The following is an 11,741-nucleotide window of genomic DNA, read 5'->3' as shown; positions in this document are numbered from 1 at the left end:
GGGGGGGAGAAAGGGGATAGCCAGCATAGGGAGCAGACTTAGCCTAGGTGGAGCTGAATATCAAAAAAGAGAAAGGTACAGGAGAAAGGATGACTCTAATGTTGCAAAGAAGGAAGCAAACATCCAGAGCAACCTGAGTGGAAAGGAGAAAGATCCCCTTCAAAGGTGTGCTCGGGAAAAGGTCCACTGACTTCTGAAAGCCAAAGTGAAAATGCTACTTTACACATAAACAAACATACCCCAGCCCCTAGAAAAATACCTTTCAAGGATGACGGTGGGGGATCAGGAGGATGGGTCATTGGGAAAAATGATTAAATTTAACAGTGACCTGAGTTAAATCCCCAGAGCCTTGTTTGATTGTTTGTTTGTTTTTAAAAGCCAGGTGTGGTGGCAGGCACTTGTTATTCCAGAAAGCCAGAAATAGGGACAGGCTCTGGGGCTCACCACTAGGTCCCGGCCAACGGGAGACACTCTTGATAAATATAAACAAAATTTAAGCGTTAGAAGATGCCTAAAAATGACACCTGAAGTTACATCAGGCCTACACACACACACACACACACACACACACACACACACACACACACACACTAAGGTAAAAACCACAAGCATTCTCCCTCAGCGGAAGCAAGCACAGCATCGCACACGTAGGAACCTGAAAGTATAAAACGGAGATAGATGTGAGTTGGAGAACTGATATCGTCTGATAAGATGACTGAGGTGGAGCAGAACTGTGTTTGGCACCACCCGTGTCTAAGCCCCCACGTCACAGGGGGAAAGGGCTTCGAGGGGCATGGAGCAAACCTCCAAGAGCGGAGCGGGAACACCTGCGACTGAGCACTGAGAAGCCCACTTGGCCACCGACCGAAAAGGGAGACTCAGTAGAGCAAACCTTGTCTGTAAATATGAAGGGGGAGGGGGCTCGGAGAACAATCGCCGTTTGTGGGCGCTGTCTCACGTTGCTTAGTGAACTCAGGTGAGAACACTTTGGGATGTGTTTGTTTGCTGTAGCTTAACAGTCACCTAGTCTCCATAGCAATTGATGAAGAAAGCCACGCGGGAAATAATTCTGCACTGTGTTGTAAGTAGGACATGAGGGGGACCCTATGATAGTGTGGTGTAGATGTAGAGACAGCCCAGCTGCCGAGGTTGGACCGGAAGTCTGAAGCGAGGGATCTTTGAGACGTTCAGTTACTTTCAAGGGGGGAGAAGGGAGGAAGGGACAGAAAGAGCCTTTGAAACAAAATGAGACAGAAGTGAGAAGAATGTATTCTCAAAATAACAACGTAAGGCTTTTCAATTGACCTTACCTGTGCGAACCCCAAGTGGTGTTTGGGCTGCAGGCAGAGCTCAGAGGAGAGATTCCTGCTCTAGATGTAAGTCCTGGAGTCACTGGTATGTGGTGCTAGTTCAAGTCACAGATGAGACTGGCTCCCAAGGATGTGTGTAGACAATTCTTAAATCGCATAATTATAGAGAAGAAAATGAAAGTCACTCGTAATCTATCAAGTTAACATGGTAACGGAGGGTGAGGGGTGGACCTGGAATGGATTATACTAAGAGGATTCTGTCTCAAGACAAACGGGGTACATTCTCACATCCGGATCCCAATATTTCTAAGTGGGTACAGACTATGAGACTAGGGAGGGGACCGTGAGAGGGAGCCAGAGGTGTTGAGAAGGGGAGGGGGGAGTCCCATGAGATATGAAACTGGAAATGAGATACTCAGGGTGGGAGTGCTCAAAAGAAGGAAGGGGGAAGGAGAAAACAAGAAAAATAAACAAAACTAATTGTTGTTTGAAAACGCCATAATTAAACCTAACTTTGTAAACTATATATATGTATGTGTGTGTGTGTGAGTGTGGTGTGTGTGTGTGTGTGTGTGTGTGTAAATATATATATATATATATACATATATATATTTACACACACACACATATGTTTTTCGAGACAGGCTTTCTCTGTGTAGCCCTGGCTGTCCTGGAACTCTGTAGACCAGCCTGGCCTCGAACTCAGAAATCTGCCTGCCTCTGCCTCCCAAGTGCTGGGATTAAAGGCATGTGCCACCACTGCCCTGCTACCAAAAATATTTTATTTAAAAAAAATGTATAGGTCTTGAAAAAAAATATTTATGTGTAAGTAAGAGCCTTGATTGGTTGCAGGATGGTACTGAAGTAAGGAAAAGATGGCTCGGCCTATGACCCCTGTGACCCCACCTCCACCCCCATTCCTCCTCCTGACACTTCATGACAGTAGCCAGGCCACAGGACGTCCACTGTCCCAATGGTGGGCAAGGTGGTAAGACTCTTCTGGCATTTGAGTATCTAAGGGACAAAGAAAAGACCAAGAGTCTTCTGAGATGACAGATTTAAGGGTTACCCAGCCTTCCTAGTACGAGGAAGCAGAGGACCCCAGTGATGTAGGGCCCTGCACCCCACCTCAGGCCAGCTGTAGAGAAGACATCCTTGGGCTATCCAACCACAGGGGCTTCACAGGCCTTTGTCTGGGGCTATAATTTGTCTGAAATGTCTTCCACCAGGTCAGGCTTTGGACCGTCTACCCCTAGCTTATGGTATTATTTTGGAGTTTGTGGAGCCTTTAGGAAATGGGCCCTGGCTGGTGGAAAACAATCCCTAGGGTGGGCTTTTAAAGGTTTCCAGAGAGTTCTCTGCATCCTGATTGGCCATGATATGAATGAAGCTCCACCTCATGCTATACCCCTGACTTCTCCACTGTAGATTCTCCTCACTTGTTTCTGTTGGGTATTTGGTCACACCAGAACTCCAGTAAACACCTCAGAAAAAGGCCTAGGTCCCAGAAGAGAAGAAAGAGCCAGGCACTAGATGAAGCAGCCTTCACACACACACACACACACACACACACACACACACACACACACACGGGTACAGATGCAGTTGCCAAACTCTTGTGGACCAAGTATAGCACCAGGAACCCATGGGCTGAACTGACACTCAAACTTCTCCAACAAGGAACTCACTCTTGGCGACCCATGTGGATGGACACCATTGGGCATAGGGGAGAACTCAACAGACCCACACACAGGCCTTGGCATTTCAAAGTCCCCTGGAATGCATGCATATGCCCAGGAAAAGCATGGGACCTGGGAGGTGACACGGGAAAAGGGACTCAAAGTAGGAGTCAAATCATCTAGAGAGGACACCAAGCTGTGTCCCCGGGATCTGTAAATGAACACATTCCTAGAAAAAATGTAAAAGTTACAGGGATGGTGGAGGTTCTGCCCAGACGCTCAGGAGCAGCCAGAAATGAAAACACACCACCTGTCTGTGCTCATAACAGTCTTTGAAGGGTGTAGAGCAGAAGAGAAGGAAGAAGAGGAGAAGAGGGGGGAGGGGTGTTAGAGGAGGTAGGAGGATGCCTGCGTCTTCTCTTCCCACACAATATGGTAAATACCTGGTGCAGGCTCAGCTCACACAAAAGAACACCGATGCCTGCCACTGACACCAGGCCTGTGGTCCCCATCACACCAAGTCTTTCTCGGAGGGAGATATGAACACACCACATCCCAGAAGGATGGCTCACCAGGCTACCACGTCTCTCAGTGACATCGTTTTTCCCACTTGGAGATGCTTGTCCACCCACATGGCCCTCAGGTGAGGTTGTAAGATGAGATGGTCTTTCTGTCCTGCCTCTCTGTAGATATCTTCTTCTGTCTTCTACCTTGTTCTGAGTCATGCTTCGGCTGGAGTCAGTGACACATGAGGCTACCTCAGTCTCTGAGTAAACAAAGCCACATTGTTGGCCATGGCTCTTCCATTATTAGCATGTCCATCAAGGCAGAAACCCAACCAGAGGGATGTCAGACCCCCTCTTCCAGGCCCCTACAGGCTTCCACTGTGAGTATTTCCATATATGTGACCGCTTCAGATCTTTTTTTCTCCTCTAATACAAGAATCACTAACTATCCTTCACAGATGAGTGCTGCATGAAGAATAGTGACCTCCAAAGCCATCCACGACCTGATCCCCTCAGCCTGTGGTCATTGCCCTCTCTACCATGTCTCTCGTCAGTGTGGATCAGTCAAAGATCTTGAGATGGAGGTACTCTGGAAGATCATGTGACATCTAAATACAGCCTTGTTTTTTTGTTTTTTTGTTTTTGTTTTGTTTGTTTGTTTTAATAAGAAGGAAGCAGTCATAGTAATGAAATGCTATAATCCAATATACTGAGGCAGGAGGATTTCTTAGGCCCAGGAACTTGAGTCCCCTTTGGAGAAAGCAGCTGGACCACATATTAAAATTAAATAAAACAAAGGATAATTTACAAGAAAGGAAGCAATGGAGCAAGATGCTGGGCCACTGGCCTTGGGCATGGAAGAAGAGAACATCAACTGAGAACCGTAGCATCTGTCACTTCAGAGATGCTCTACCAGTGCACCTCAGTTCAGTGCAAGCACCCACGACAGGTGGCTCACAGCGCCTGTAACTGCAGCACCAGGGGAACTGACACCTTCTCCTGACTTTTCCAGGCACGAGCACAGGCACGCACACACACACACACACACACACACACACACACACACAAGTAATTTTAATTATTACAAAATGCATCATTGGACAGAAGGCAAGGAAATGTTCTCCCTGGAACCTTCAGAGAGACTACAACTCAGGGAATACTTGATTTTTGAATCAATGAAATTGATTTGAACTTATGACCTCTAGAATGAAGGAAGAAAAAGAAAGAGATACGAATGCTGCGTTAAGTCAACAAGTTTTTAGGAGTATATTACAACAGAACAGTAAACTAATAAAACGAGCAGAGACATTTCCTGACTTGCTTCAAGTCACCTGGCAGGTAAGTGTAGCCAGAACGCCTCCCCCACCCCCACCATGTGACCCAAGCCCGTTGTCTTTTATAGATGCTGCTGTTTCTAAGTCTCCAGCAATGCAGGGTGTAACCAAGGGAAAACAAATCTGTGTGTGTGTGTGTGTGTGTGTGTGTGTGTGTGTGTGTGTGTGTGTGTGTGAGTATACTCATCTCTCTAACTCCTTATAGCCCACTGCAGGTGCTTCTCAACTTAATTTTAATAGTAAACTGGAATTAACAGTAACTTGACTTATATGTAATTAACAGTTGTGTTAGATATTGACAAATGCATTGTGAGATTAAACGCCATACATCGAAAATGCATGAGCTAACCCCAAGCTAAAGAGCATTAGAGTTTAACACAGCCAGTGCCAGGAACCTCAGTCTCTGTGGCTGCCCATTGTCGTGAGGGACACTTCTGCCACGTTGCTGCCCTAGCATGGCGTGAAAAGATCAAATTCGAGCAGTTGCCTAGTGCCCATGGTGACCTGATCCAGTGCAAGCCAAGGACCATTTGTAACTTTGTAAAGATGTCGCTGAGCTCAAATTTTGTGAATTTATTTTCAATGCTCACTTTTTATCTGTCTCTATTTTGGAATATGAAATGTTCTGTCTATTTTCTGACTTGACACAGAAATGGAAAGAAAACAAAATTACTGTCCTTTGTGAGCCCTGTTAATATCAGAGTGATAATAGACTAGTTGGCTACAACTAGGGTTCAGGCCCTGAAGGCCAACTTCACTGGAAACCCTTCCTGAAAGCAAGAAAGGGCTAATGCAGGCTCTCAGAGGAGCCGGTCCCTTTAGTATAAGAGCCCACCCTTTGGGCTTTGCTCTCCTGATGCATGTTGAATTTTCTCCTTTATTTTCAAGGCTGGAAAAAAATCCCTTTTTATCTTTAGAGACACAGTCATGGGACTGAAGGGGTGGCTTCGCAGTTAAGAGCACTTGTTCTTACAGAGGATCGGTTCTTACAGTGGTGGCTCACAGCCATCTACAACTTCAGTCCCAGAGAATCTGATGCCCTCTTCTGATCGCTGGGGACACCAGGCACACATGCGCTGCACATGAAATAGTAAAATTAATTGTCAAAAATAGTTTAAAAGACGGTTCCCACTATCTAAATCAAAGTGGCTCCATACTAATATTCTCCTGCTTCAGTCTCCTGTGTGTTGGCATTTAAAGTGTGTGCCATCATATCCAGCCAGCCTCTCCTATGCTCTTACAGCCCTCACTGAAAGGAGGTCTGCCAGCTCTCTGTCACTGTAATAAAACCCCTAAGACAATCAGCTTGAAAAGAGGGCAAGGGTTATGCCCATGCTGACTGGCTCCACGGTTTGGCTTGTGTGGCGAAGTGGCGCACCATGCAAAAACATGCATGGGGAAGGCTGACCTCATGAGAAGTAAGAGAGCGAAAGAGACAGGTCCTCCTCGAAAGCAATTCTCCCAGTTCAATAAAACCTCCCAATGCTCCATGATTTTCAACAGTAACAAAGAAACAAGCCTTTAACACCTGGGCCTTGGATAGACGTTCCAGGTGCGAATAAGTGTTACACAGTGTCTGCCCCTCTTAGCATATCCTGGAGGGGAGATTTACCATTACACTCCTTCCTTATTTTGGGGGGTGTGTGTGTGTGTGTGTGTGTGTGTGTGTGTGTGTGTTGTATTCACATATGCACGGGGATGTACGCACAGGAGCATGTGTGCCGCTGTGTGGAGGCCAGATAGCAACATCAGGCATCTTTCTTTTCCTGGTGGTTCTTCATCTTAAGTTTTGAGACTGTCTCTGACTGGATGGGCACTCAGTCATTCAGCAAGGGCGGCTGGCAGACCATCGAGCTCCAGAGACACTGGTCTCTGCCTCCTCCCCAGTGCTGGGGTTACCTGCACTTCCCCACACTGCCATGTGCAGCTTATCCAGGGGCGCTGGGGATCCGAAATCAGGCCCTCGTTTGCACAGAAGGAGAGTTCCCACCTGAGGCATCTCTCCAGCTCACCGATGCTTTCTTAGATATGGAACTTCCACTCTGCCCTGCTGCCTTGGATAGAGAACCATGGCTTTACCTATATGTCTACATATGCAAATCTGTGTCTGGTCGCCAACTGCTTAGGTGTGATGACTTCACACTACTGAGAGCTCACAATATGTTTTATGTCATTATTTGAAAGAGAAAAAGAGCAGTATTTCATTTAACAGAAATGAAAGTTGGAATGTTCTTGTGTACTCCCCCCATCCTTCCGAGGCTCCACCCCCCACAGTCTGAAGTCCTCTTATCAGCGCTCATGAAAACAACAGTAGGAAAGGGACATTTTCTGAGCCCTCAATCCCACTCCTAGCTCCCTAGGTCTGCTGGCTTCCTACTTCAAGGCTTTCCACCCTGAGCTTAAAAGCCACCGGCATTTGCATGGTCACCAACAATGTCCTTGTCTGGACTCTCCACCTGCTGCTCTCACAGGGGTAGGGGTAGCTGTCCCCAGCACCAGGCCTGGCCAGCACCACTGCATTGCCCAGTTCACCAATGATCAGGTGTACCGGTGATAGCTTGGCTCAGGACTCACAGCTTGCCTCTGTGCCTGGTAAGTCCCCTCAGATGCTTACACACAGGTGCACACACAGGACAGAAAGGCAGAAGTCTAAGTCACATGGCAGAGAAAGGCTACAAACTGGTGGCCCGAACAGGACAGCGGGGACTCAGTGAAGGGAGCATACTTGTCTTGTCAGTGACTCTGTGACTAGGGAAGAAGTCACCACAAGTCCCAGATGGGACCATTTGTCCTACACACCCCTGGTCTCTCTTCCCAACCAGCACTAAGATGGCACCTGTCACCCTCATTTCCAGTTACCTCTTCACCCTTGCCTCTGCATCCAGCTCCCATTGGGAAACTATGATTGGGTCTCAAGGAGCTGAAATGTAACACATTAGATACAGCTACACATAAGGCCCCCAGGTGTGCTGCAAATCATCTGCTGGACCAGTGACAGGCAAGATACTGTCACTCTTCTGTTAAGCTCTTTTATGAGGAATTGAACTCAGGTCCTCTGCAAGAGCAGTACACACCCACAGCCACTGAGCCATCCCTCTGGCCTGTATTCTACTATGAAGGACTCAGTAGGTAATTACAGAGTGTTGTCTCTCTGCTCTGTGGAGCTGAGAGTCCCCTGGCTGTCTCTGACTTTGGAGTTCCCACTCTAGCTGGAGAGGCAAACCTGAGCGTGGAAGTCAGGCTGCAAAGCGCACTGTTTGAATGATGGTGGTAGTGGGGGTGGGAGTTGGAGCTAATTTGGAGAGCCCACAGCCACCACTGCAGCAGAAATAACAAGGAAGGAAGGGCAGGAAATGAGCCTGGAGAAGAATTGCATGCTGACCACACACAATAGTGACCAATCTCGCTCCCCTATGTCCCTATGAAGCATGCATTCATTTTTACTGTGCACGGTTGAAGTTGTAACTGCTGGTGTACTGAACGTTTCCTGTAGATTAACATGGAGCTGGAAGAGTTGATAGCTTCAGCAGCAACTCAGGCTTTTAATCCAAGCCAGTCATTCATTAACCCTCAGGAAATTCTTAGTGCCAAAGTCATTATTATTATTACATGCTAAACCCCAAGCCCCAAATGGGTGTATAGCTGCTTTTCTCTCCAGGATACTCAAAGTATGAGTCAGGCAGGGAGCCTGACTCATTTCCTAAATTACCTTCTGCCTCTTGGGGACTCTGCCTCTGGACAATGGGCCTGCTGCTCAGAGGGCCTGACAAATAGACCCTCTGAGGGGTAATGATCACTTTGGCTTTCCTGTGGGGTTCTAACTGGCTCTAGACTTTACCCTCAAATTTCTCCTCTTCTGACCTGCAGAGGTATAAACTGTGCATCCCTAATTTGGAAATCTGAGACCCTCAAAACTCAGAATTTCTATTTTGCTGCTTCAAATTATTATTGAAAACACTGTATAAAATTTCCTTCAGGTAAATATGAAACACATTATTTTGTATCTAGACCCAGGCCCCATCTCCCAAGTTTCCTTTAAGTATATGCAAATATTCCAAAATATGAAGAAATCCAAAATCTTAGTCAATGTGGACAACATCTTATTGGATACATGTCTGGGTGGCTGAGGACTACATTTCCCGGACTGCTTTGCAGTAGATGGTCACGTCTATAGGTATAATTAGAAGAAGTGATGAGAATGACATCATAACTTTGCCCTAAAAGAAATGGTAGTGTGATCATTCTTCACCCTGAAGCCCTATACAGACTTCCTAGTGCTGACAGATGACAGGAAATGGTCAGTCTCATCAGGCACAGCGGTGGAAGGGCAGCATTGCACATGACCATGAATGGTTATGCGCGACATGGAAAATCAGCAGCATCATGCACACTACAGGCAGCATCGTGTGCACCACAGGCAGTTGTGCAAAAGCACCCTAAGGAGAGAAGCAACCACTCTGTCAGCATCTCTCTTGTGTCCTAGCTGGGTCAGACAATACCATTGCACCCAGCTTTTGTGTGGGTGCTGGGGATATGAACACAGGTCCTCCTGTTTGCATGGGAAGTGCTTTGCCCACTGAGCCATCTCCCCTATTTTGTCTAATATCCTTACATGTATGTATATACATATGTATATACACACATGCATATGCAGTATTCAATATTGGTCGTTTTATAGGTTCTAAAGGTTCTGGATACTCTCTCCTGTCATTTTCAAATAGAACCAGAAAACAACGTGAAGGGCAAGTATTTGGAGATAAATGTTATCTCCTTATGTGTGTCCATACAGTGTGGTACAAATCTCATGACTAAGGTCTGGTCCTCTTTTTCAGGATGCAGCAACTTCTGGTTTACTCAGCAGCAGCCTGACACATACACACAGTGCCCACGATACCAACTATGCACACCTATAAGAGTTTCTAATGTGTCTAATGTGTTCTGAGCTTTCATGTGTCCCCACGAGAACTGCCATCTTTGTCTAACAGAACCCATCCTCTGATTGATAACTGTCCTTTCTTTCTTAAACAAGATATTATTCAGAATGGATTTGCCTAATATTCCACAGATTTCTAGAATCTGGTCTGATGTGTAGAGAGACCTACATGAGCTAGTTGTCTTTAAACTTCAGCTCCAGCCTGACTTGAGTTCACTCCAGACCTCCTGAGTTCTGTAAGTCCTTTGTGAAGAGTGGTCCTCATTCCTGCTATTCTAAAATTCAACTCTACCTGGGAGAGTTACACATGGAAAGGTCTACAGCGGTGTGGTGACTAGGAAGGGAAAAGGAAGGATGGGGAAGGTGGGAGGGGCTGCCCGTCAGCAGGAGCATCCTTTCAATCCTCAACAGGACAATCCTGAAGGGAGACAACACAGGTACTGCCCCCTTCCTGGGCTATGGAGGGGATGGCGAGTTCCTGGTCAACCTAAGCTATATAGCAAGACCCTGTCTAAAAACTAATAACAAAATAAAACCATCCTGATTTCTATAGATACCACAGATATTTGATGATCCTCAGCAACCATTTTGAATCTTATACCCACAGGCCTCTCACCCAGACCACAGCCCTACAAGCTAGATAGACTCACATGGACAGCATGCTAAACAGGTTCACATGGACGGCATGCTCCTGCATGCACACAGGCTCACATGGACAACATGCTCCTGGTGTACAGTGCATGCTATGCAGGCTTATATGCACAGCATGCTACATAGGCTCACATGGACAGTCCAGACACGGATCCCGATACAGGGACCACCAGATGACCAACTGGCAGAAGCTGAAGATGGGGTACAGCTTAACCTTAGCCTCCAGAAGACCCCAACCTCAGCAGAAAGCAAGCAGAACTGAAGTCAATGGCCACAAGACCTGGGCTCGTCCCCGTCTAACCCTTGTCCCATGAAGTCATCTCTTTTTTATGTATATAAGCAAAAAGGCTTGATTGCAGATGCCACCCCTGTACAAAGGGCCAGCCGTGCTCATATACTATGCAGTACCTTCGTTAATCTGCCAAACCCTTCCCTTAGACATTGTGCTTAGACATTGCTCTTTCTGATGGCCACAAGTATAAGGCCCTTCCTTTGTTCTGTGAGTTGAAGTTGGCTGGCTCTCCTATCCCAGATTCTCCAGCATCACTAGAGAATACTTCACCTGAAAATAACAGTGACTGGTCATTAACTGAGCGAGCCACACACTCCTTCCATTCAACTGGATAGGCAACAGCCATGTGTCTTGCATCTGTTCCACTGACATCGTCCATTCTGTGAGTTACTTATCGAGTGTCCACAGCGTACCTGGTGGTCAGGACCAGCTCTCTGTAGAGTACAGTAACTGTAAAGGGGGAAGCTTGTTCAAAAGTCACTGAGAATTGAGGACCCTGACAGTGAAGCATGTGGCAGCAGTGTCCTAGGAGTCAAGGAAACTGGTAACAAAATAAACACTCAAACCATTAGAGAGTTTAGCAAGAAGAGGTAGATGTTAAGAGGTATTGAGTTCCCCACCTGAAACTGCTTCCAGGACCCCCTTTGGGTACCAAAACCTGCAGATGCTCAAATTCCCTGTAAAGAATAACATGCTATTTGCACATAACCCACCCACTTCTGTTTGTTACAACGTGTCTAGATTGTTTGTACATAACCCACTTATGTTTGTTACAATGTGTCTAAGTTGTCATAACCCACTTATGTTTGTTACAGTGTGTTTAGGTTGTCTGTACATAACCCACTTGTGTTTGTTACAATGTGTCTAGGTTGTCTGTACATAATCCACTTGTGTTTGTTACAGTGTGTTTAGGTTGTCTGTACATAACCCACTTGTGTTTGTTACAATGTGTCTAGGTTGTCTGTATATAACCCACTTGTGTTTGTTACAATGTGTCTAGGTTGTCTGTATATAACCCACTTGTGTTTGTTACAAT

The sequence above is a fragment of the Mus pahari genome, chromosome 12 (genome assembly GCF_900095145.1).
Source record: "Mus pahari chromosome 12, PAHARI_EIJ_v1.1, whole genome shotgun sequence".
Taxonomy (NCBI): domain Eukaryota; kingdom Metazoa; phylum Chordata; class Mammalia; order Rodentia; family Muridae; genus Mus; species Mus pahari.
The sequence above is the reverse complement of the archived record's forward strand: the minus strand, read 5'-3'. Positions refer to the sequence as shown.